Source organism: Macaca fascicularis, chromosome 10 (assembly GCF_037993035.2).
Source record: "Macaca fascicularis isolate 582-1 chromosome 10, T2T-MFA8v1.1".
In the NCBI taxonomy this organism is placed as follows: Eukaryota; Metazoa; Chordata; class Mammalia; order Primates; family Cercopithecidae; genus Macaca; species Macaca fascicularis.
The window spans coordinates 42,839,879-42,866,550 of record NC_088384.1 but is presented as its reverse complement, the minus strand read 5'-3'; positions in this window follow the sequence as shown (position 1 = coordinate 42,866,550).

Genomic DNA, 26,672 nt, shown 5'->3' with positions numbered 1-26,672 from the left:
TCTCTTCGTTAGCCTTATTTCTGTGGAATCTGAGAAGAGATATTTCGGATCCCTTTGAAGACTATAGGGCCAAAGGAAATATCCACCGATAACAAAGAGAAAGAAGCTTTCTGAGAAACTTCTTTGTGTTCTGTGAAATCATCTCACAGAGTTACAGCTTTCCCCTCAAGAAACCTTTTGCTAAGACAGTTCTTGTGGAATTGGCAAAGTGATATTTCGAAACCCAAAGAGGGCTATGGTGAAAAAGAAAATATCCTCAGATGAAATCTGGAAAGAAGCTTTCTGAGAAACTGCTTGGTGTTCTAGTAATTCAGCTCACAGAGTTACATCTGTATTTCGTGGATCTCTTTGCTAGACTTATTTTTGTGGAATCTGAAAACAGATAATTCGGATCACTTTGAAGACTATAGGGCCAAAGGAAATATCCTCCGATATCAAAGAGAAAGAAGCTTTCTGAGAAACTTCTTTGTGTTCTGTGAAATCACCTCACAGAGTGAAAGCTTTCTCCTCAGGAAGCCATTCGCTGAGACAGTTCTTGTGGAATTGGCAAAGTGATATTTGGAAGCCCACTGAACGCTATGGTTAAAAAGGAAATATCCTCAGATGAAATCTGGAAAGAAGCTTTCTGAGAAACTGCTTAGTGTTCTGTTAATTCATCTCACAGAGTTACATGTGTATTTCGTGGATCTCTTTGCTAGCCTTATTTCTGTGAAATCTGAGAATAGATATTTCGGATCCCTTTGAAGACTATAGGGCCAAAGGAAATATCCATCAATAACAAAGAGAAAGAAGCTTTCTGAGAAACTTCTTTGTGTTCTGTGAAATCATCTCACAGAGTTACAACTTTCCCTTCAAGAAGCCTTTCGCTAAGACAGTTCTTGTGGAATTGGCAAAGTGATATTTGGAAGCCCATAGAGGGCAATGGTGAAAAAGGAAATACCCTCAGATGAAATCTGGAAAGAAGCTTTCTGAGAAACTGCTTAGTGTTCTGTTAATTCATCTCACAGTGTTACATCTGTATTTCGTGGATCTCTTTGCTAGCCTTATTTCTGTGGAATTTGAGATCAGATATTTCGGATCCCTTTGAAGACTATTGGGCCAAAGGAAATATCCTCCAATAACAAAGAGAAAGAAGCTTTCTGAGAAACTTCTTTGTGTTCTGTGAAATCATCTCGCAGAGTTACAGCTTTCCCCTCAAGAAGCCTTTCGCTAAGACAGTTCTTGTGCAATTGGCAAAGTGATATTTGGAAGCCCATAGAGTGCTATGGTGAAAAAGGTAATATCCTCAGATGAAATCTGGAAAGAAGCTTTCTGAGAAACTGTTTAGTGTTCTGCTAATTCATCTCACAGAGTTACATCTGTATTTCGTGGATCTCTTCGCTAGCCTTATTTCTGTGGAATCTGAGAAGAGATATTTCGGATCCCTTTGAAGACTATAGGGCCAAAGGAAATATCCATCGATTACAAAGAGAAAGAAGCTTTCTGAGAAACTTCTTTGTGTTCTGTGAATTCATCTCACAGAGTGACAGCTTTCCCCTCAAGAAGTCATTCGATAAGACAGTTCTTGTGGCATTGGGAAACTGATATTTGGAAGCCCATAGAGGGCTATGGTGAAAAAGGAAATATCCTCAGATGAAATCTGGAAAGAAGCTTTCTGAGACACTGCTTGGTGTTCTGTTAATTCATCTCACAGAGTTACATCTGTATTTCGTGGATCTCTTTGCTAGACTTATTTCTGTGGATTCTGAGAACAGATATTTCGGATCCCTTTGAAGATTATAGGGCCAAAGGAAATATCCTCCGATAACAAAGCGAAAGAAGCTTTCTGAGAAACTTCTTTTTGTGCTGTGAAATCATCTCACAGAGGTACAGCTTTCCCCTCAAGAAGCCTGTCGCTAAGACAGTTCTTGTGGAATTGGCAAAGTGATATTTGGAAGCCCATAGAGGGCTATGGTGAAAAAGGAAATATCCTCAGATGAAATCTGGAAAGAAGCTTTCTGAGGAACTGCTTAGTGTTCTGTTAATTCGTCTCACAGAGTTACATCTGTATTTCGTGGATCTCTTTGCTAGCCTTATTTCTGTGGAATCTGAGAACAGATATTTCGGATCCCTTTGAAGACTATAGGGTCAAAGGAAATATCCTCTGATAACTAACAGAAAGAAGCTTTCTGAGAAACTTCCTTGTGTTCTGTGAAATCATCTGAGAGTTACAGCTTTCCCCTCAAGAAGCCTTTCGCTAAGACAGTTCTTGTGGAATTGGCAAAGTGATATTTGGAAGCCCATAGAGGGTTATGGTGAAAAAGGAAATATCCTCAGATGAAATCTGGAAAGAAGCTTTCTGAGAAACTGCTTAGTGTTCTGTTAATTCATCTCACAGAGTTACATCTGTATTTCGTGGATCTCTTTGCTAGCCTTATTTCTGTGGAATCTGAGAACAGATATTTCGTTTCCCTTTGAAGACTATAGGGCCAAAGGAAATATCCATCGATAACAAAGAGAAAGAATCTTTCTGAGAAACTTCTTTGTGTTATGTGAAATCAACTCACAGAGTTACAGCTTTCCCCTCCAGAAGCCTTTCGCAAAGACAGTTCTTGGGGAATTGGCAAAGTGATATTAGGAAGCCCATAGAGGACTATGGTGAAAAAGGAAATATCCTCAGATGAAATATGGAAAGAAGCTTTCTGAGAAACTGCTTAGTGTTCTGTTAATTCATCTCACAGAGTTACATCTGTATTTCGTGGATCTCTTTGCTAGCCTTATTTCTGTGGAATCTGAGAACAGATATTTCGGATCCCTTTGAAGACTATAGGGCCAAAGGAAATATCCTCCGATAACAGGGAGAAAGAAGCTTTCTGAAAAACTTCTTTGTGTTCTGTGAAATCATCTCACAGAGTTACAGCTTTCCGCTCAAGAAGCCTTTCGCTAAGACAGTTCTTGTGGAATTGGCAAAGTGATATTTAGAAGCCCATAGAGGGCTATGGTGAAAAAGGAAATATCCTCAGATGAAATCTGGAAAGAAGCTTTCTGAGAAACTGCTTAGTGTTCTCTTAATTCATCTCACAGTGTTACATCTGTATTTCGTGGATCTCTTTGCTAGCCTTATTTCTGTGGAATTTGAGAACAGATATTTCGGATCACTTTGAAGACTATTGGGGCAAAGGAAATATCCTCCAATAACAAAGAGAAAGAAGCTTTCTGAGAAACTTCTTTGTGTTCTGTGAATTCATCTCACAGAGTGACAGCTTTCCCCTCAAGAAGTCATTCGATAAGATAGTTCTTGTGGCATTGGGAAACTGATATTTGGAAGCCCATAGAGGGCTATGGTGAAAAAGGAAATATCCTCAGATGAAATCTGGAAAGAAGCTTTCTGAGAAACTGCTTGGTGTTCTGTTAATTCATCTCACAGAGTTACATCTGTATTTCGTGGATCTCTTTGCTAGCCTTATTTCTGTGGATTCTGAGAACAGATATTTCGGATCCCTTTGAAGATTATAGGGCCAAAGGAAATATCCTCCGATAACAAAGCGAAAGAAGCTTTCTGAGAAACTTCCTTTTGTGCTGTGAAATCATCTCACAGAGGTACAGCTTTCCCCTCAAGAAGCCTTTCGCTAAGACAGTTCTTGTGGAATTGGCAAAGTGATATTTGGAAGCCCGTAGAGGGCTATGGTGAAAAAGGAAATATCCTCAGATGAAATCTGGAAAGAAGCTTTCTGAGGAACTGCTTAGTGTTCTGTTAATTCATCTCACAGAGTTACATCTGTATTTCGTGTATCTCTTTGCTAGCCTTATTTCTGTGGAATCTGAGAACAGATATTTCGAATCCCTTTGAAGACTATAGGGTCAAAGGAAATATCCTCTGATAACTAACAGAAAGAAGCTTTCTGAGAAACTTCTTTTTGTGCTGTGAAATCATCTCACAGAGGTACAGCTTTCCCCTCAAGAAGCCTTTCGCTAAGACAGTTCTTGTGGAATTGGCAAAGTGATATTTGGAAGCCCATAGAGGGCTATGGTGAAAAAGGAAATATCCTCAGATGAAATCTGGAAAGAAGCTTTCTGAGGAACTGCTTAGTGTTCTCTTAATTCGTCTCACAGAGTTACATCTGTATTTCGTGGATCTCTTTGCTAGCCTTATTTCTGTGGAATCTGAGAACAGATATTTCGGATCCCTTTGAAGACTATAGGGTCAAAGGAAATATCCTCTGATAACTAACAGAAAGAAGCTTTCTGAGAAACTTCCTTGTGTTCTGTGAAATCATCTCAGAGTTACAGCTTTCCCCTCAAGAAGCCTTTCGCTAAGACAGTTCTTGTGGAATTGGCAAAGTGATATTTGGAAGCCCATAGAGGGTTATGGTGAAAAAGGAAATATCCTCAGATGAAATCTGGAAAGAAGCTTTCTGAGAAACTGCTTAGTGTTCTGTTAATTCATCTCACAGAGTTACATCTGTATTTCGTGGATCTCTTTGCTAGCCTTATTTCTGTGGAATCTGAGAACAGATATTTCGGATCCCTTTGAAGACTATAGGGCCAAAGGAAATATCCATCGATAACAAAGAGAAAGAAGCTTTCTGAGAAACTTCTTTGTGTTATGTGAAATCAACTCACAGAGTTACAGCTTTCCCCTCAAGAAGCCTTTCGCAAAGACAGTTCTTGGGGAATTGGCAAAGTGATATTAGGAAGCCCATAGAGGACTATGGTGAAAAAGGAAATATCCTCAGATGAAATATGGAAAGAAGCTTTCTGAGAAACTGCTTAGTGTTCTGTTAATTCATCTCACAGAGTTACATCTGTATTTCGTGGATCTCTTTGCTAGCCTTATTTCTGTGGAATCTGAGAACAGATATTTCGGATCCCTTTGAAGACTATAGGGCCAAAGGAAATATCCTCCGATAACAAAGAGAAAGAAGCTTTCTGAGAAACTTCTTTGTGTTCTGTGAAATCATCTCACAGAGTTACAGCTTTCCGCTCAAGAAGCCTTTCGCTAAGACAGTTCTTGTGGAATTGGCAAAGTGATATTTAGAAGCCCATAGAGGGCTATGGTGAAAAAGGAAATATCCTCAGATGAAATCTGGAAAGAAGCTTTCTGAGAAACTGCTTAGTGTTCTGTTAATTCATCTCACAGTGTTACATCTGTATTTCGTGGATCTCTTTGCTAGCCTTATTTCTGTGGAATTTGAGAACAGATATTTCGGATCACTTTGAAGACTATTGGGGCAAAGGAAATATCCTCCAATAACAAAGAGAAAGAAGCTTTCTGAGAAACTTCTTTGTGTTCTGTGAATTCATCTCACAGAGTGACAGCTTTCCCCTCAAGAAGTCATTCGATAAGATAGTTCTTGTGGCATTGGGAAACTGATATTTGGAAGCCCATAGAGGGCTATGGTGAAAAAGGAAATATCCTCAGATGAAATCTGGAAAGAAGCTTTCTGAGAAACTGCTTGGTGTTCTGTTAATTCATCTCACAGAGTTACATCTGTATTTCGTGGATCTCTTTGCTAGCCTTATTTCTGTGGATTCTGAGAACAGATATTTCGGATCCCTTTGAAGATTATAGGGCCAAAGGAAATATCCTCCGATAACAAAGCGAAAGAAGCTTTCTGAGAAACTTCCTTTTGTGCTGTGAAATCATCTCACAGAGGTACAGCTTTCCCCTCAAGAAGCCTTTCGCTAAGACAGTTCTTGTGGAATTGGCAAAGTGATATTTGGAAGCCCGTAGAGGGCTATGGTGAAAAAGGAAATATCCTCAGATGAAATCTGGAAAGAAGCTTTCTGAGGAACTGCTTAGTGTTCTGTTAATTCATCTCACAGAGTTACATCTGTATTTCGTGTATCTCTTTGCTAGCCTTATTTCTGTGGAATCTGAGAACAGATATTTCGAATCCCTTTGAAGACTATAGGGTCAAAGGAAATATCCTCTGATAACTAACAGAAAGAAGCTTTCTGAGAAACTTCCTTGTTTTCTGTGAAATCATCTCAGAGTTACAGCTTTCCCCTCAAGAAGCCTATCGCTAAGACAGTTCTTGTGGAATTGGCAAAGTGATATTTGGAAGCCCATAGAGGGTTATGGTGAAAAAGGAAATATCCTCAGATGAAATCTGGAAAGAAGCTTTCTGAGAAACTGCTTAGTGTTCTGTTAATTCATCTCACAGAGTTACATCTGTATTTCGTGGATCTCTTTGCTAGCCTTATTTCTGTGGAATCTGAGGACAGATATTTCGGATCCCTTTGAAGACTATAGGGCCAAAGGAAATATCCATCGATAACAAAGAGAAAGAAGCTTTCTGAGAAACTTCTTTGTGTTATGTGAAATCAACTCACAGAGTTACAGCTTTCCCCTCAAGAAGCCTTTCGCAAAGACAGTTCTTGGGGAATTGGCAAAGTGATATTTGGAAGCCCGTAGAAGACTATGGTGAAAAAGGAAATATCCTCAGATGAAATATGGAAAGAAGCTTTCTGAGAAACTGCTTAGTGTTCAGTTAATTCATCTCACAGAGTTACATCTGTATTTCGTGGATCTCTTTGCTAGCATTATTTCTGTGGAATCTGAGAACAGATATTTCGGATCCCTTTGAAGACTATAGGGCCAAAGGAAATATCCTCCGATAACAAAGAGAAAGAAGCTTTCTGAGAAACTTCTTTGTGTGCTGTGAAATCATCTCACAGAGTTACAGCTTTCCGCTCAAGAAGCCTTTCGCTAAGACAGTTCTTGTGGAATTGGCAAAGTGATATTTGGAAGCCCATAGAGGGCTATGGTGAAAAAGGAAATACCCTCAGATGAAATCTGGAAAGAAGCTTTCTGAGAAACTGCTTAGTGTTCTCTTAATTCATCTCACAGAGTTACATCTGTATTTCGTGGATCTCTTTGCTAGCCTTATTTCTGTGGAATCTGAGAACAGATATTTCGGATCCCTTTGAAGACTATAGCGCCAAAGGAAATATCCACCGATAACAAAGAGAAAGAAGATTTCTGAGAAACTTCTTTGTGTTCTGTGAAATCATCTCACAGAGTTACAGCTTTCCCCTCAAGAAGCCTTTCGCTAAGACACTTCTTGTGGAATTGGTAAAGTGATATTTGGAAGCCCACAGAGGGCTATGGTGAAAAAGGAAATATCCTCAGATGACATCTGGAAAGAAGCTTTCTGAGAAACTGCTTGGTGTTCTGTTAATTCATCTCACAGAGTTACATCTGTATTTCGTGGATCTCTTTGCTAGCCTTTTTTCTGTGGAATCTGAGAACATATATTTCGGATCCCTTTGAAGACTACAGGGCCAAAGGAAATAACTTCTGATAACAAAGAGAAAGAAGCTTTCTGAGAAACTTCTTTGTGTTCTGTGAAATCATCTCACAGAGTTACAGCTTTCCCCTCAAGAAGCCTTTCGCTAAGAAAGTTCTTGTGGAATTGGCAAAGTGATATTTGGAAGCCCATAGAGGGCTACAGTGAAAAAGGAAATATCCTCAGATGAAATCTGGAAAGAAGTTTTCTGAGAAACTGCTTGGTGTTCTGTTATTTCAACTCAAAGAGTTACATCTGTATTTCGTGGATCTCTTTGCTAGCCTTATTTCTGTGGAATCTGAGAACAGATATTTGGGATCCCTTTGAAGACCAAAGGCCCGAGGAAATATCCTCCGATAACAAAGAGAATGAAGCTTTCTGAGAAAGTTATTTGTGTTCTGTGAAATCATCTCACAGAGTTACAGCTTTCCTCTCAAGAAGCCTTTCGCTAAGACACTTCTTGTGGAATTGGCAAAGTGATATTTGGAAGCCCATAGTGGGCTATGGTGAAAAAGGAAATATCCTCAGAAGAAATCTGGAAAGAAGCTTTCTGAGAAACTGCTTAGTGTTCTGTTAATTCATCTCTCAGAGTTACATCTGTATTTCGTGGATCTCTAAGCTAGCCTTATTTCTGTGGAATCTGAGAACAGATATTTCGGATCCCTTTGAAGACTATAGGGCCAAAGGAAATATCCTCCAATTACAAAGAGATAAAAGCTTTCTGAGAAATTACTTTGTGTTCTTTGAAATCATCTCACAGAGTTACAGCTTTCCCCTCAAGAAGCCTATCGCTAAGACAGTCTTGTGGAATTGGCAAAGTGATATTTGGAAGCCCAAGGAGGGCTATGGTGAAAAAGGAAATATCCTCAGATGAAATCTGGAAAGAAGCTTTCTGAGAAACTCCTTGGTGTTCTGTTAATTCATCTCACAGAGTTACATCTGTATTTCGTGGATCTCTTTGCTAGCCTTATTTCTGTGGAAACTGAGAACAGATATTTCGGATCCCGTTGAAGACCATAGGGCCAAAGGAAATATCCTCCGATAACAAAGAGAAAGAAGCTTTCTGAGAAACTTCTTTGTGTTCTGTGAAATCATCTCACAGAGTTACAGCTTTCCCCTCAAGAAGCCTATCGCTAAGACAGTCTTGTGGAATTGGCAAAGTGATATTTGGAAGCCCAAGGAGGGCTATGGTGAAAAAGGAAACATCCTCAGATGAAATCTGGAAAGAAGCTTTCTGAGAAACTCCTTGGTGTTCTGTTAATTCATCTCACAGAGTTACATCTGTATTTCGTGGATCTCTTTGCTAGCCTTATTTCTGTGGAAACTGAGAACAGATATTTCGGATCCCGATGAAGACCATAGGGCCAAAGGAAATATCCTCCAATAACAAAGAGAAAGAAGCTTTCTGAGAAACTTCTTTGTGTTCTGTGAAATCATCTCACAGAGTTACAGCTTTCCCCTCAAGAAGCCTTTCGCTAAGACAGTTCTTGTGGAATTTGCCAAGTGATATTTGGAAGCCCGTAGAGGGCTATGGTGAAAAAGGAAATATCCTCAGATGAAATCTGGAAAGAAGCTTTCTGAGAAACTGCTTGGTGTTCTGTTAATTCATCTCTCAGAGTTACATCTGTATTTCGTGGATCTCTTTGCCAGCCTTATTTTTGTGGAATCTGAGTACAGATATTTCGGATCCCTTTGAAGACTATAGGGCAAAAGGAAATATCCACCGATAACAAAGAGAAAGAAGCTTTCTGAGAAACTACTTTGTGTTCTGTGAAATCGTCTCACACAGTTACAACTTTCCCAAAAGAAGCCGTTGGCTAAGACAGTTCTTGTGGAATTGGCAAAGTGATATTTGGAAGCCCATAGAGGGCTATTGTGAAAAAGGAAATATCCTCAGATGAAATCTGGAAAGAAGCTTTCTGAGAAACTGCTCAGTGTTCTGTTAATTCATCTCACAGAGTTACATCTGTATTTCGTGGATCTCTTTGCTAGCCTTATTTCTGAGGAATCTGAGAACAGATATTTCGGATCCCTTTGAGGACTATAGGGCCAAAGGAAATATCCTCCGATAACAAAGAAAAAGAAGCTTTCTGAGAAACTTCTTTGTGTTATGTGAAATCATCTCACAGAGTTACAGCTTTCCCCTCAAGAAGCCTTTCGCTAAGACACTTCTTGTGGAATTGGCAAAGTGATATTTGGAAGCCCATAGAGGGCTATGGTGAAAAAGGAAATATCCTCAGATGAAATCTGGAAAGAAGCTTTCTGAGAAACTGCTTCGTGTTCTGTTAATTCATCTCACAGAGTTACATCTGTATTTCGTGTATCTCTTCGCTAGCCTTATTTCTGTGGAATCTGAGAACAGATTTTTCGGATCCCTTTGAAGGCTATAGGGCCAAAGGAAATATCCTCCGATAACAAAGAGAAAGAAGCTTTCTGAGAAACTTCCTTGTGTTCTGTGAAATCATCTCCCAGAGTTACAGCTTTCCTCTCAAGAAGCCTTTCGCTAAGACAGTTCTTGTGGAATTGGCAAAGTGATATTTGAAAGCCCATAAAGGGCTATGGAGAAAAAGGAAATATCCTCAGATGAAATCTGGAAAGAAGCTTTCTGAGAAACTGCTTGGTGTTCTGTTAATTCATCTCACAGAGTTACATCTGTATTTCGTGGATCTCTTTGCTAGCCTTATTTCTGTGGAATCTGAGAACAGATATTTCGGATCCCTTTGAAGACTATAGGGCCAAAGGAAATATCCTCCGATAACAAAGAGAAGGAAGCTTTCTGAGAAACTTCTTTGTTTTCTGTGAAATCATCTCACAGAGTTACAGCTTTCCCCTCAAGAAGCCTTTCGCTAAGACACTTCTTGTGGAATTGGCAAAGTGATATTTGGAAACCCATAGAGGGCTAAGGTGAAAAAGGAAATATCCTCAGATGAAATCTGCAAAGAAGCTTTCTTAGAAACTGCTCAGTGTTCTGTTAATTCATCTCACAGAGTTACATCTGTATTTCGTGGATCTCTTTGCTAGCCTTATTTCTGAGGAATCTGAGAACAGATATTTCGGATCCCTTTGAAGACTACAGGGCCAAAGGAAATATCCTCCGATAACAAAGTAAAGAAGCTTTCTGACAAACTTCTTTGTGTTCTGTGAAATCAGCTCACAGAGTTACAGCTTTCCCTCAAGAAGCCTTTCGATAAGACACTTCTTGTGGAATTGGCAAAGTGATATTTGGAAGCCCATAGAGGGCTACGGTGAAAAAGGAAATATCCTCAGATGAAATCTGCAAAGAAGTTTTCTGAGAAACTGCTTGGTGTTCCGATAATTCATCTCAAAGAGTTACATCTGTATTTCGTGGATCTCTTTGCTAGCCTTATTTCTGTGGAATCTGAGAACAGATATTTCGGATCCCTTTGAAGACCAAAGGCCCAAGGAATTATCCTCCGATAACAAAGAGAAAGAAGCTTTCTGAGAAACTTCTTTATGTTCTGTGAAATCATCTCAAAGAGTTACAGCTTTCCCCTCAAGAAGCCTTTCGCTAGGACACTTCTTGTGGAATTGGCAAAGTGATATTTGGAAGCCCATAGAGGGCTATGGGCTCAAGAAGCCTTTCGCTAAGACACTTCTTGTGGAATTGGCAAAGTGATATTTGGAAGCCCATAGAGGGCTATGGTGAAAAAGGAAATATCCTCAGATGAAATCTGGAAAGTAGCTTTCTGAGAAACTGGTTGGTGTTCTGTTAATTCATCTCACAAAGTTACATCTGTATTTCGTGGATCTCTTGGCTACCCTTATTTCTGTGGAATCTGAGAACAGATATTTCGGATCCCTTTGAAGACCAGAGGCCCAAGGAAATATCCTCCGAGAACAAAGAGAAAGAAGCTTTCTGAGACAGTTCTTTGTGCTCTGTGAAATCATCTCACAGAGTTACAGCTTTCCCCTCAAGAAGCCTTTCGCTAAGACACTTCTTGTGGAATTGGCACAGTGATATTTGGAAGCCCATAGTGGGCTATGGTGAAAAAGGAAATATCCTCAGATGAAATCTGGAAAGAAGCTTTCTGAGAAACTGCTTGGTGTTCTGTTAATTCATCTCACAGAGTTACATCTGTATTTCGTGGATCTCTTCGCTAACCTTATTTCTGTGGAATCTGAGAACATATAATTCGGATCCCTTTGAGGCTATAGGGCCAAAGGAAATATCCTCCGATAACAAAGAGAAAGAAGCTTTCTGAGAAACTTCTTTGTGTTCTGTGAAATCATCTCACAGAGTTACACCTTTCCTCTCAAGAAGCCTTTCGCTAAGACAATTCTTGTGGAATTGGCAAAGTGATATTTGGAAGCCCATAGAGGGCTATGGTGAAAAAGGAAATATGCTCAGATGAAATATGGAAAGAAACTTTCTGAGAAACTGCTTGGTGTTCTGTTAATTCATCTCTCAGATTTACATCTGCATTTCCTGGATCTCTTTGCTAGCCTTATTTCTGTGGAATCTGAGAACAGATATTTCGGATCCCTTTGAAGACTATAGGGCCAAAGGAAATATCTTCCGATAAAAAATAGAAAGAAGCTTTCTGAGAAACTTCTTTGTGTTCTGTGAAATCATCTCACAGAGTTACAGCTTTCCTATCAAGAAGCCTTTCGCTAAGACAGTTCTTGTGGAGTTGGCAAAGTGATATTTGGAAGCCCATAGAGGGCTATGGTGAAAAAGGAAATATCCTCAGATGAAATCTGCAAAGAAGCTTTCTGAGAAACTGCTTGGTGTTCTGTTAATTCATCTCACAGAGTTACATCTGTATTTCGTGGATCTCTTTGCTAGCCTTATTTCTGTGGAAACTGAGAACAGACATTTCGGATCCCTTTGAAGTCTATAGGTCCAAAGGAAATATCCTTCGATAACAAAGAGAAAGAAGCTTTCTGAGAAACTTCTTTGTGTTCTGTGAAATCATCTCGCAGAGTTACAGCTTTCCCCTCAAGAAGCCTTTCGCTAAGACAGTTCTTGTGGAATTGGCAAAGTGATATTTGGAAGCCCATAGTGGGCTATGGTGAAAAAGGAAATATCCTCAGATGAAATCTGGAAAGAAGCTTTCTGAGAAACTACTTGGTGTTCTGTTAATTCATCTCTCAGAGTTACATCTGTATTTCGTGGATCTCTTTGCTAGCCTTATTTCTGTGGAATCTGAGAACAGATATTTCGGATCCCTTTGAAGACTATAGGGCCAAAGGAAATATCCACCGATAACAAAGAGAAAGAAGATTTCTGAGAAACTTCTTTGTGTTCTGTGAAATCATCTCACAGAGTTACAGCTTTCCCCTCAAGAAGCCTTTCGCTAAGACACTTCTTGTGGAATTCGCAAAGTGATATTTGGAAACCCATAGAGGGCTAAGGTGAAAAAGGAAATATCCTCAGATGAAATCTGCAAAGAAGCTTTCTTAGAAACTGCTCGGTGTTCTGTTAATTCATCTCACAGAGTTACATCTGTATTTCGTGGATCTCTTTGCTAGCCTTATTTCTGAGGAATCTGAGAACAGATATTTCGGATCCCTTTGAAGACTACAGGGCCAAAGGAAATATCCTCTGATAACAATGTTAAGAAGCTTTCTGAGAAACTTCTTTGTGTTCTGTGAAATCAGCTCACAGAGTTACAGCTTTCCCTGAAGAAGCCTTTCGCTAAGACACTTCTTGTGGAATTGGCAAAGTGATATTTGGAAGCCCATAGAGGGCTACGGTGAAAAAGGAAATATCCTCAGATGAAATCTGCAAAGAAGTTTTCTGAGAAACTGCTTGGTGTTCCGTTAATTCATCTCAAAGAGTTACATCTGTATTTCGTGGATCTCTTTGCTAGCCTTATTTCTGTGGAATCTGAGAACAGATATTTCGGATCCCTTTGAAGACCAAAGGCCCAAGGAATTATCCTCCGATAACAAAGAGAAAGAAGCTTTCTGAGAAACTTCTTTATGTTCTGTGAAATCATCTCAAAGAGTTACAGCTTTCCCCTCAAGAAGCCTTTCGCTAAGACACTTCTTGTGGAATTGGCAAAGTGATATTTGGAAGCCCATAGAGGGCTATGGGCTCAAGAAGCCTTTTGCAAAGACACTTCTTGTGGAATTGGCAAAGTGATATTTGGAAGCCCATAGAGGGCTATGGTGAAAAAGGAAATATCTTCAGATGAAATCTGGAAAGAAGCTTTCTGAGAAACTGGTTGGTGTTCTGTTAATTCATCTCACAAAGTTACATCTGTATTTCGTGGATCTCTTGGCTACCCTTATTTCTGTGGAATCTGAGAACAGATATTTCGGATCCCTTGAAGACCAGAGGCCCAAGGAAATATCCTCCGATAACAAAGAGAAAGAAGCTTTCTGAGAAAGTTCTTTGTGCTCTGTGAAATCATCTCACAGAGTTACAGCTTTCCCCTCAAGAAGCCTTTCGCTAAGACACTTCTTGTGGAATTGGCACAGTGATATTTGGAAGCCCATAGTGGGCTATGGTGAAAAAGGAAATATCCTCAGATGAAATCTGGAAAGAAGATTTCTGAGAAACTGGTTGGTGTTCTGTTAATTCATCTCACAGAGTTACATCTGTATTTCGTGGATCTCTTCGCTAACCTTATTTCTGTGGAATCTGAGAACATATAATTCGGATCCCTTTGAGGCTATAGGGCCAAAGGAAATATCCTCCGATAACAAAGAGAAAGAAGCTTTCTGAGAAACTTCTTTGTGTTCTGTGAAATCATCTCACAGAGTTACACCTTTCCTCTCAAGAAGCCTTTCGCTAAGACAGTTCTTGTGGAATTGGCAAAGTGATATTTGGAAGCCCATAGAGGGCTATGGTGAAAAAGGAAATATGCTCAGATGAAATATGGAAAGAAACTTTCTGAGAAACTGCTTGGTGTTCTGTTAATTCATCTCTCAGATTTACATCTGCATTTCCTGGATCTCTTTGCTAGCCTTATTTCTGTGGAATCTGAGAACAGATATTTCGGATCCCTTTGAAGACTATAGGGCCAAAGGAAATATCTTCCGATAACAAATAGAAAGAAGCTTTCTGAGAAACTTCTTTGTGTTCTGTGAAATCATCTCACAGAGTTACAGCTTTCCTATCAAGAAGCCTTTCGCTAAGACAGTTCTTGTGGAGTTTGCAAAGTGATATTTGGAAGCCCATAGAGGGCTATGGTGAAAAAGGAAATATCCTCAGATGAAATCTGCAAAGAAGCTTTCTGAGAAACTGCTTGGTGTTCTGTTAATTCATCTCACAGAGTTACATCTGTATTTCGTGGATCTCTTTGCTAGCCTTATTTCTGTGGAAACTGAGAACAGACATTTCGGATCCCTTTGAAGTCTATAGGTCCAAAGGAAATATCCTTCGATAACAAAGAGAAAGAAGTTTTCTGAGAAACTTCTTTGTGTTCTGTGAAATCATCTCACAGAGTTACAGCTTTCCCCTCAAGAAGCCTTTCGCTAAGACAGTTCTTGTGGAATTGGCAAAGTGATATTTGGAAGCCCATAGTGGGCTATGGTGAAAAAGGAAATATCCTCAGATGAAATCTGGAAAGAAGCTTTCTGAGAAACTACTTGGTGTTCTGTTAATTCATCTCTCAGAGTTACATCTGTATTTCGTGGATCTCTTTGCTAGCCTTATTTCTGTGGAATCTGAGAACAGATATTTCGGATCCCTTTGAAGACTATAGGGCCAAAGGAAATATCCACCGATAACAAAGAGAAAGAAGATTTCTGAGAAACTTCTTTGTGTTCTGTGAAATCATCTCACAGAGTTACAGCTTTCCCCTCAAGAAGCCTTTCGCTAAGACACTTCTTGTGGAATTGGTAAAGTGATATTTGGAAGCCCATAGAGGGCTATGGTGAAAAAGGAAATATCCTCAGATGACATCTGGAAAGAAGCTTTCTGAGAAACTGCTTGGTGTACTGTTACTTCATCTCACAGATTTACATCTGTATTTCGTGGATCTCTTTGCTAGCCTTATTTCTGTGGAATCTGAGAACATATATTTCGGATCCCTTTGAAGACTACAGGGCCAAAGGAAATATCTTCTGATAACAAAGAGAAAGAAGCTTTCTGAGAAACTTCTTTGTGTTCTGTGAAATCATCTCACAGAGTTACAGCTTTCCCCTCAAGAAGCCTTTCGCTAAGAAAGTTCTTGTGGAATTGGCAAAGTGATATTTGGAAGCCCATAGAGGGCTACAGTGAAAAAGGAAATATCCTCAGATGAAATCTGGAAAGAAGTTTTCTGAGAAACTGCTTGGTGTTCTGTTAATTCATCTCAAAGAGTTACATCTGTATTTCGTGGATCTCTTTGCTAGCCTTATTTCTGTGGAATCTGAGAACAGATATTTGGGATCCCTTTGAAGACCAAAGGCCCAAGGAAATATCCTCCGATAACAAAGAGAAAGAAGCTTTCTGAGAAAGTTCTTTGTGTTCTGTGAAATCATCTCACAGAGTTACAGCTTTCCCCTCAAGAAGCCTTTCGCTAAGACACTTCTTGTGGAATTGGCAAAGTGATATTTGGAAGCCCATAGTGGGCTATGGTGAAAAAGGAAGTATCCTCAGATGAAATCTGGAAAGAAGCTTTCTGAGAAACTGCTTGGTGTTCTGTTAATTCATCTCTCAGAGTTACATCTGTATTTCGTGGATCTCTAAGCTAGCCTTATTTCTGTGGAATCTGAGAACAGATATTTCGGATCCCTTTGAACACTATAGGGCCAAAGGAAATATCCTCCAATTACAAAGAGATAAAAGCTTTCTGAGAAATTACTTTGTGTTCTTTGAAATCATCTCACAGAGTTACAGCTTTCCCCTCAAGAAGCCTATCGCTAAGACTGTCTTGTGGAATTGGCAAAGTGATATTTGGAAGCCCATAGAGGGCTATGGTGAAAAAGGAAATATCCTCAGATGAAATCTGGAAAGAAGCTTTCTGAGAAACTCCTTGGTGTTCTGTTAATTCATCTCACCGAGTTACATCTGTATTTCGTGGATCTCTTTGCTAGCCTTATTTCTGTGGAAACTGAGAACAGATATTTCGGATCCCCTTGAAGACCATAGGGCCAAAGTAAATATCCTCCGATAACAAAGAGAAAGAAGCTTTCTGAGAAACTTCTTTGTGTTCTGTGAAATCATCTCACAGAGTTACAGCTTTCCCCTCAAGAAGCCTTTCGCTAAGACAGTTCTTGTGGAATTTGCAAAGTGATATTTGGAAGCCCGTAGAGGGCTATGGTGAAAAAGGAAATATCCTCAGATGAAATCTGGAAAGAAGCTTTCTGAGAAACTGCTTGGTGTTCTGTTAATTCATCTCTCAGAGTTACATCTGTATTTCGTGGATCTCTTTGCCAGCCTTATTTCTGTGGAATCTGAGAACAGATATTTCGGATCCCTTTGAAGACTATAGGGCAAAAGGAAATATCCACCGATAACAAAGAGAAAGAAGCTTTCTGAGAAACTACTTTGTGTTCTGTGATATCGTCTCACACAGTTATAACTTTCCCCACAAGAAGCCGTTGGCTAAGACAGTTCTTGTGGAATTGGCAAAGTGATATTTGGAAGCCCATAGAGGGCTATTGTGAAAAAGGAAATATCCTCAGATGAAATCTGGAAAGAAGCTTTCTGAGAAACTGCTCAGTGTTCTGTTAATTCATCTCACAGAGTTACATCTGTATTTCGTGGATCTCTTTGCTAGCCTTATTTCTGAGGAATCTGAGAACAGATATTTCGGATCCCTTTGAGGACTATAGGGCCAAAGGAAATATCCTCCGATAACAAAGAAAAAGAAGCTTTCTGAGAAACTTCTTTGTGTTATGTGAAATCATCTCACAGAGTTACAGCTTTCCCCTCAAGAAGCCTTTCGCTAAGACACTTCTTGTGGAATTGGCAAAGTGATATTTGGAAGCCCATAGAGGGCTATGGTGAAAAAGGAAATATCCTCAGATGAAATCTGGAAAGAAGCTTTCTGAGAAACTGCTTCGTGTTCTGTTAATTCATCTCACAGAGTTACATCTGTATTTCGTGTATCTCTTCGCTAGCCTTATTTCTGTGGAATCTGAGAACAGATTATTCGGATCCCTTTGAAGGCTATAGGGCCAAAGGAAATATCCTCCGATAACAAAGAGAAAGAAGCTTTCTGAGAAACTTCTTTGTGTTCTGTGAAATCATCTCCCAGAGTTACAGCTTTCCTCTCAAGAAGCCTTTCGCTAAGACAGTTCTTGTGGAATTGGCAAAGTGATATTTGAAAGCCCATAAAGGGCTATGGAGAAAAAGGAAATATCCTCAGATGAAATCTGGAAAGAAGCTTTCTGAGAAACTGCTTGGTGTTCTGTTAATTCATATCACAGAGTTACATCTGTATTTCGTGGATCTCTTTGCTAGCCTTATTTCTGTGGAATCTGAGAACAGATATTTCGGATCCCTTTGAAGACTACAGGGCCAAAGGAAATATCCTCCGATAACAAAGAGAAGGAAGCTTTCTGAGAAACTTCTTTGTGTTCTGTGAAATCATCTCACAGAGTTACAGCTTTCCCCTCAAGAAGCCTTTCGCTAAGACACTTCTTGTGGAATTGGCAAAGTGATATTTGGAAACCCATAGAGGGCTAAGGTGAAAAAGGAAATATCCTCAGATGAAATCTGCAAAGAAGCTTTCTTAGAAACTGCTCAGTGTTCTGTTAATTCATCTCACAGAGTTACATCTGTATTTCGTGGATCTCTTTGCTAGCCTTATTTCTGAGGAATCTGAGAACAGATATTTCGGATCCCTTTGAAGACTACAGGGCCAAAGGAAATATCCTCCGATAACAAAGTAAAGAAGCTTTCTGAGAAACTTCTTTGTGTTCTGTGAAATCAGCTCACAGAGTTACAGCTTTCCCTGAAGAAGCCTTTCGCTAAGACACTTCTTGTGGAATTGGCAAAGTGATATTTGGAAGCCCATAGAGGGCTACGGTGAAAAAGGAAATATCCTCAGATGAAATCTGCAAAGAAGTTTTCTGAGAAACTGCTTGGTGTTCCGTTAATTCATCTCAAAGAGTTACATCTGTATTTCGTGGATCTCTTTGCTAGCCTTATTTCTGTGGAATCTGAGAACAGATATTTCGGATCCCTTTGAAGACCAAAGGCCCAAGGAATTATCCTCCGATAACAAAGAGAAAGAAGCTTTCTGAGAAACTTCTTTATGTTCTGTGAAATCATCTCAAAGAGTTACAGCTTTCCCCTCAAGAAGCCTTTCGCTAAGACACTTCTTGTGGAATTGGCAAAGTGATATTTGGAAGCCCATAGAGGGCTATGGGCTCAAGAAGCCTTTCGCTAAGACAATTCTTGTGGAATTGGCAAAGTGATATTTGGAAGCCCATAGAGGACTACGGTGAAAAAGGAAATATCTTCAGATGAAATCTGGAAAGAAGCTTTCTGAGAAACTGCTTGGTGTTCTGTTAATTCATCTCACAAAGTTACATCTGTATTTCGTGGATCTCTTGGCTACCCTTATTTCTGTGGAATCTGAGAACAGATATTTCGGATCCCTTTGAAGACCAGAGGCCCAAGGAAATATCCTCCGATAACAAAGAGAAAGAAGCTTTCTGAGAAAGTTCTTTGTGCTCTGTGAAATCATCTCACAGAGTTACAGCTTTCCCCTCAAGAAGCCTTTCGCTAAGACACTTCTTGTGGAATTGGCACAGTGATATTTGGAAGCCCATAGTGGGCTATGGTGAAAAAGGAAATATCCTCAGATGAAATCTGAAAGAAGCTTTCTGAGAAACTGCTTGGTGTTCTGTTAATTCATCTCACAGAGTTACATCTGTATTTCGTGGATCTCTTCGCTAACCTTATTTCTGTGGAATCTGAGAACATATAATTCGGATCCCTTTGAGGCTATAGGGCCAAAGGAAATATCCTCCGATAACAAAGAGAAAGAAGCTTTCTGAGAAACTTCTTTGTGTTCTGTGAAATCATCTCACAGAGTTACACCTTTCCTCTCAAGAAGCCTTTCGCTAAGACAGTTCTTGTGGAATTGGCAAAGTGATATTTGGAAGCCCATAGAGGGCTATGGTGAAAAAGGAAATATACTCAGATGAAATATGGAAAGAAACTTTCTGAGAAACTGTTTGGTGTTCTGTTAATTCATCTCTCAGATTTACATCTGCATTTCCTGGATCTCTTTGCTAGCCTTATTTCTGTGGAATCTGAGAACAGATATTTCGGATCCCTTTGAAGACTATAGGGCCAAAGGAAATATCTTCCGATAACAAATAGAAAGAAGCTTTCTGAGAAACTTCTTTGTGTTCTGTGAAATCATCTCACAGAGTTACAGCTTTCCTATCAAGAAGCCTTTCGCTAAGACAGTTCTTGTGGAGTTTGCAAAGTGATATTTGGAAGCCCATAGAGGGCTATGGTGAAAAAGGAAATATCCTCAGATGAAATCTGCAAAGAAGCTTTCTGAGAAACTGCTTGGTGTTCTGTTAATTCATCTCACAGAGTTACATCTGTATTTCGTGGATCTCTTTGCTAGCCTTATTTCTGTGGAAACTGAGAACAGACATTTCGGATCCCTTTGAAGTCTATAGGTCCAAAGGAAATATCCTTCGATAACAAAGAGAAAGAAGCTTTCTGAGAAACTTCTTTGTGTTCTGTGAAATCATCTCACAGAGTTACAGCTTTCCCCTCAAGAAGCCTTTCGCTAAGACAGTTCTTGTGGAATTGGCAAAGTGATATTTGGAAGCCCATAGTGGGCTATGGTGAAAAAGGAAATATCCTCAGATGAAATCTGGAAAGAAGCTTTCTGAGAAACTACTTGGTGTTCTGTTAATTCATCTCTCAGAGTTACATCTGTATTTCGTGGATCTCTTTGCTAGCCTTATTTCTGTGGAATCTGAGAACAGATATTTCGGATCCCTTTGAAGACTATAGGGCCAAAGGAAATATCCACCGATAACAAAGAGAAAGAAGATTTCTGAGAAACTTCTTTGTGTTCTGTGAAATCATCTCACAGAGTTACAGCTTTCCCCTCAAGAAGCCTTTCGCTAAGACACTTCTTGTGGAATTGGTAAAGTGATATTTGGAAGCCCATAGAGGGCTATGGTGAAAAAGGAAATATCCTCAGATGACATCTGGAAAGAAGCTTTCTGAGAAACTGCTTGGTGTTCTGTTAATTCATCTCACAGATTTACATCTGTATTTCGTGGATCTCTTTGCTAGCCTTATTTCTGTGGAAACTGAGAACATATATTTCGGATCCCTTTGAAGACTACAGGGCCAAAGGAAATATCTTCTGATAACAAAGAGAAAGAAGCTTTCTGAGAAACTTCTTTGTGTTCTGTGAAATCATCTCACAGAGTTACAGCTTTCCCCTCAAGAAGCCTTTCGCTAAGAAAGTTCTTGTGGAATTGGCAAAGTGATATTTGGAAGCCCATAGAGGGCTACAGTGAAAAAGGAAATATCCTCAGATGAAATCTGGAAAGAAGTTTTCTGAGAAACTGCTTGGTGTTCTGTTAATTCATCTCAAAGAGTTACATCTGTATTTCGTGGATCTCTTTGCTAGCCTTATTTCTGTGGAATCTGAGAACAGATATTTGGGATCCCTTTGAAGACCAAAGGCCCAAGGAAATATCCTCCGATAACAAAGAGAAAGAAGCTTTCTGAGAAAGTTATTTGTGTTCTGTGAAATCATCTCACAGAGTTACAGCTTTCCCCTCAAGAAGCCTTTCGCTAAGACAGTTCTTGTGGAATTGGCAAAGTGATATTTGGAAGCCCATAGTGGGCTATGGTGAAAAAGGAAATATCCTCAGATGAAATCTGGAAAGAAGATTTCTGAGAAACTGCTTGGTGTTCTGTTAATTCATCTCTCAGAGTTACATCTGTATTTCGTGGATCTTTAAGCTAGCCTTATTTCTGTGGAATCTGAGAACAGATATTTCGGATCCCTTTGAAGACTATAGGGCCAAAGGAAATATCCTCCAATTACAAAGAGGTAAAAGCTTTCTGAGAAATTACTTTGTGTTCTTTGAAATCATCTCACAGAGTTACAGCTTTCCCCTCAAGAAGCCTATCGCTAAGACTGTCTTGTGGAATTGGCAAAGTGATATTTGGAAGCCCATAGAGGGCTATGGTGAAAAAGGAAATATCCTCAGATGAAATCTGGAAAGAAGCTTTCTGAGAAACTCCTTGGTGTTCTGTTAATTCATCTCACAGAGTTACATCTGTATTTCGTGGATCTCTTTGCTAGCCTTATTTCTGTGGAAACTGAGAACAGATATTTCGGATCCCGTTGTAGACCATAGGGCCAAAGGAAATATCCTCCGATAACAAAGAGAAAGAAGCTTTCTGAGAAACTTCTTTGTGTTCTGTGAAATCAACTCACAGAGTTACAGCTTTCCCCTCAAGAAGCCTTTCGCTAAGACAGTTCTTGTGGAATTTGCAAAGTGATATTTGGAAGCCCGTAGAGGGCTATGGTGAAAAAGGAAATATCCTCAGATGAAATCTGGAAAGAAGCTTTCTGAGAAACTGCTTGGTGTTCTGTTAATTCATCTCTCAGAGTTACATCTGTATTTCGTGGATCTCTTTGCCAGCCTTATTTCTGTGGAATCTGAGAACAGATATTTCGGATCCCTTTGAAGACTATAGGGCAAAAGGAAATATCCACCGATAACAAAGAGAAAGAAGCTTTCTGAGAAACTACTTTGTGTTCTGTGAAATCGTCTCACACAGTTACAACTTTCCCCACAAGAAGCCGTTGGCTAAGACAGTTCTTGTGGAATTGGCAAAGTGATATTTGGAAGCCCATAGAGGGCTATTGTGAAAAAGGAAATATCCTCAGATGAAATCTGGAAAGAAGCTTTCTGAGAAACTGCTCAGTGTTCTGTTAATTCATCTCACAGAGTTACATCTGTATTTCGTGGATCTCTTTGCTAGCCTTATTTCTGAGGAATCTGAGAACAGATATTTCGGATCCCTTTGAGGACTATAGGGCCAAAGGAAATATCCTCCGATAACAAAGAAAAAGAAGCTTTCTGAGAAACTTCTTTGTGTTATGTGAAATCATCTCACAGAGTTACAGCTTTCCCCTCAAGAAGCCTTTCGCTAAGACACTTCTTGTGGAATTGGCAAAGTGATATTTGGAAGCCCATAGAGGGCTATGGTGAAAAAGGAAATATCCTCAGATGAAATCTGGAAAGAAGCTTTCTGAGAAACTGCTTCGTGTTCTGTTAATTCATCTCACAGAGTTACATCTGTATTTCGTGTATCTCTTCGCTAGCCTTATTTCTGTGGAATCTGAGAACAGATTTTTCGGATCCCTTTGAAGGCTATAGGGCCAAAGGAAATATCCTCCGATAACAAAGAGAAAGAAGCTTTCTGAGAAACTTCTTTGTGTTCTGTGAAATCATCTCCCAGAGTTACAGCTTTCCTCTCAAGAAGCCTTTCGCTAAGACAGTTCTTGTGGAATTGGCAAAGTGATATTTGAAAGCCCATAAAGGGCTATGGAGAAAAAGGAAATATCCTCAGATGAAATCTGGAAAGAAGCTTTCTGAGAAACTGCTTGGTGTTCTGTTAATTCATCTCACAGAGTTACATCTGTATTTCGTGGATCTCTTTGCTAGCCTTATTTCTGTGGAATCTGAGAACAGATATTTCGGATCCCTTTGAAGACTATAGGGCCAAAGGAAATATCCTCCGATAACAAAGAGAAGGAAGCTTTCTGAGAAACTTCTTTGTGTTCTGTGAAATCATCTCACACAGTTACAGCTTTCCCCTCAAGAAGCCTTTCGCTAAGACACTTCTTGTGGAATTGGAAAAGTGATATTTGGAAACCCATAGAGGGCTAAGGTGAAAAAGGAAATATCCTCAGATGAAATCTGCAAAGAAGCTTTCTTAGAAACTGCTCAGTGTTCTGTTAATTCATCTCACAGAGTTACATCTGTATTTCGTGGATCTCTTTGCTAGCCTTATTTCTGAGGAATCTGAGAACAGATATTTCGGATCCCTTTGAAGACTACAGGGCCAAAAGAAATATCCTCCGATAACAAAGTAAAGAAGCTTTCTGAGAAACTTCTTTGTGTTCTGTGAAATCACCTCACAGAGTTACAGCTTTCCCCTCAAGAAGCCTTTCGCTAAGACACTTCTTGTGGAATTGGCAAAGTGATATTTGGAAGCCCATACAGGGCTACGGTGAAAAAGGAAATATCCTCAGATGAAATCTGCAAAGAAGTTTTCTGAGAAACTGCTTGGTGTTCCGTTAATTCATCTCAAAGTGTTACATCTGTATTTCGTGGACCTCTTTGCTAGCCTTATTTCTGTGGAATCTGAGAACAGATATTTCGGATCCCTTTGAAGACCAAAGGCCCAAGGAATTATCCTCCGATAACAAAGAGAAAGAAGCTTTCTGAGAAACTTCTTTATGTTCTGTGAAATCATCTCAAAGAGTTACAGCTTTCCTCTCAAGAAGCCTTTCGCTAAGACACTTCTTGTGGAATTGGCAAAGTGATATTTGGAAGCCCATAGAGGGCTATGGGCTCAAGAAGCCTTTCGCTAAGACACTTCTTGTGGAATTGGCAAAGTGATATTTGGAAGCCCATAGAGGGCTATGGTGAAAAAGGAAATATCCTCAGATGAAATCTGGAAAGAAGCTTTCTGAGAAACTGGTTGGTGTTCTGTTAATTCATCTCTCAGATTTACATCTGCATTTCCTGGATCTCTTTGCTAGCCTTATTTCTGTGGAATCTGAGAACAGATATTTCGGATCCCTTTGAAGACTATAGGGCCAAAGGAAATATCTTCCGATAACAAATAGAAAGAAGCTTTCTGAGAAACTTCTTTGTGTTCTGTGAAATCATCTCACAGAGTTACAGCTTTCCTATCAAGAAGCCTTTCGCTAAGACAGTTCTTGTGGAGTTGGCAAAGTGATATTTGGAAGAACATAGAGGGCTATGGTGAAAAAGGAAATATCCTCAGATGAAATCTGCAAAGAAGCTTTCTGAGAAACTGCTTGGTGTTCTGTTAATTCATCTCACAGAGTTACATCTGTATTTCGTGGATCTCTTTGCTAGCCTTATTTCTGTGGAATCTGAGAATAGATATTTGGGATCCCTTTGAAGACCAAAGGCCCAAGGAAATATCCTCCGATAACAAAGAGAAAGAAGCTTTCTGAGAAATTACTTTGTGTTCTTTGAAATCATCTCACAGAGTTACAGCTTTCCCCTCAAGAAGCCTATCGCTAAGACAGTCTTGTGGAATTGGCAAAGTGATATTTGGAAGCCCATAGAGGGCTATGGTGAAAAAGGAAATATCCTCAGATGAAATCTGGAAAGAAGCTTTCTGAGAAACTCCTTGAGTTCTGTTAATTCATCTCACAGAGTTACATCTGTATTTCGTTTATCTCTTTGCTAGCCTTATTTCTGTGGAAACTGAGAACAGATATTTCGGATCCCGTTGAAGACCATAGGGCCAAAGGAAATATCCTCCGATAACAAAGAGAAAGAAGCTTTCTGAGAAACTTCTTTGTGTTCTGTGAAATCATCTCACAGAGTTACAGCTTTCCCCTCAAGAAGCCTTTCGCTAAGACACTTCTTGTGGAATTGGTAAAGTGATATTTGGAAGCCCATAGAGGGCTATGGTGAAAAAGGAAATATCCTCAGATGACATCTGGAAAGAAGCTTTCTGAGAAACTGCTTGGTGTTCTGTTAATTCATCTCACAGAGTTACATCTGTATTTCGTGGATCTCTTTGCTAGCCTTATTTCTGTGGAATCTGAGAACATATATTTCGGATCCCTTTGAAGACTACAGGGCCAAAGGAAATATCTTCTGATAACAAAGAGAAAGAAGCTTTCTGAGAAACTTCTTTGTGTTCTGTGAAATCATCTCACAGAGTTACAGCTTTCCCCTCAAGAAGCCTTTCGCTAAGAAAGTTCTTGTGGAATTGGCAAAGTGATATTTGGAAGCCCATAGAGGGCTACAGTGAAAAAGGAAATATCCTCAGATGAAATCTGGAAAGAAGTTTTCTGAGAAACCGCTTGGTGTTCTGTTAATTCATCTCTCAGAGTTACATCTGTATTTCGTGGATCTCTTTGCTAGCCTTATTTCTGTGGAATCTGAGAACAGATATTTGGGATCCCTTTGAAGACCAAAGGCCCAAGGAAATATCCTCCGATAACAAAGAGAAAGAAGCTTTCTGAGAAAGTTATTTGTGTTCTGTGAAATCATCTCACAGAGTTACAGCTTTCCCCTCAAGAAGCCTTTCGCTAAGACAGTTCTTGTGGAATTGGCAAAGTGATATTTGGAAGCCCATAGTGGGCTATGGTGAAAAAGGAAATATCCTCAGATGAAATCTGGAAAGAAGCTTTCTGAGAAACTGCTTGGTGTTCTGTTAACTCATCTCTCAGAGTTACATCTGTATTTCGTGGATCTCTAAGCTAGCCTTATTTCTGTGGAATCTGAGAACAGATATTTCGGATCCCTTTGAAGACTATAGGGCCAAAGGAAATATCCTCCAATTACAAAGAGATAAAAGCTTTCTGAGAAATTACTTTGTGTTCTTTGAAATCATCTCACAGAGTTACAGCTTTCCCCTCAAGAAGCCTATCGCTAAGACAGTCTTGTGGAATTGGCAAAGTGATATTAGGAAGCCCATAGAGGGCTATGGTGAAAAAGGAAATATCCTCAGATGACATCTGGAAAGAAGCTTTCTGAGAAACTCCTTGGTGTTCTGTTAATTCATCTCACAGAGTTACATCTGTATTTCGTGGATCTCTTTGCTAGCCTTATTTCTGTGGAAACTGAGAACAGATATTTCGGATCCCGTTGAAGACCATAGGGCCAAAGGAAATATCCTCCGATAACAAAGAGAAAGAAGCTTTCTGAGAAACTTCTTTGTGTTCTGTGAAATCATCTCACAGAGTTACAGCTTTCCCCTCAAGAAGCCTTTCACTAAGACAGTTCTTGTGGAATTTGCAAAGTGATATTTGGAAGCCCGTAGAGGGCTATGGTGAAAAAGGAAATATCCTCAGATGAAATCTGGAAAGAAGCTTTCTGAGAAACTGCTTGGTGTTCTGTTAATTCATCTCTCAGAGTTAATCTGTATTTCGTGGATCTCTTTGCCAGCCTTATTTCTGCGGAATCTGAGAAGAGATATTTCGGATCCCTTTGAAGACTATAGGGCAAAAGGAAATATCCACCGATAAAAAAGAGAAAGAAGCTTTCTGAGAAACTACTTTGTGTTCTGTGAAATCGTCTCACACAGTTACAACTTTCCCCACAAGAAGCCGTTGGCTAAGACAGTTCTTGTGGAATTGGCAAAGTGATATTTGGAAGCCCATAGAGGGCTATTGTGAAAAAGAAAATATCCTCAGATGAAATCTGGAAAGAAGCTTTCTGAGAAACTGCTCAGTGTTCTGTTAATTCATCTCACAGAGTTACATCTGTATTTCG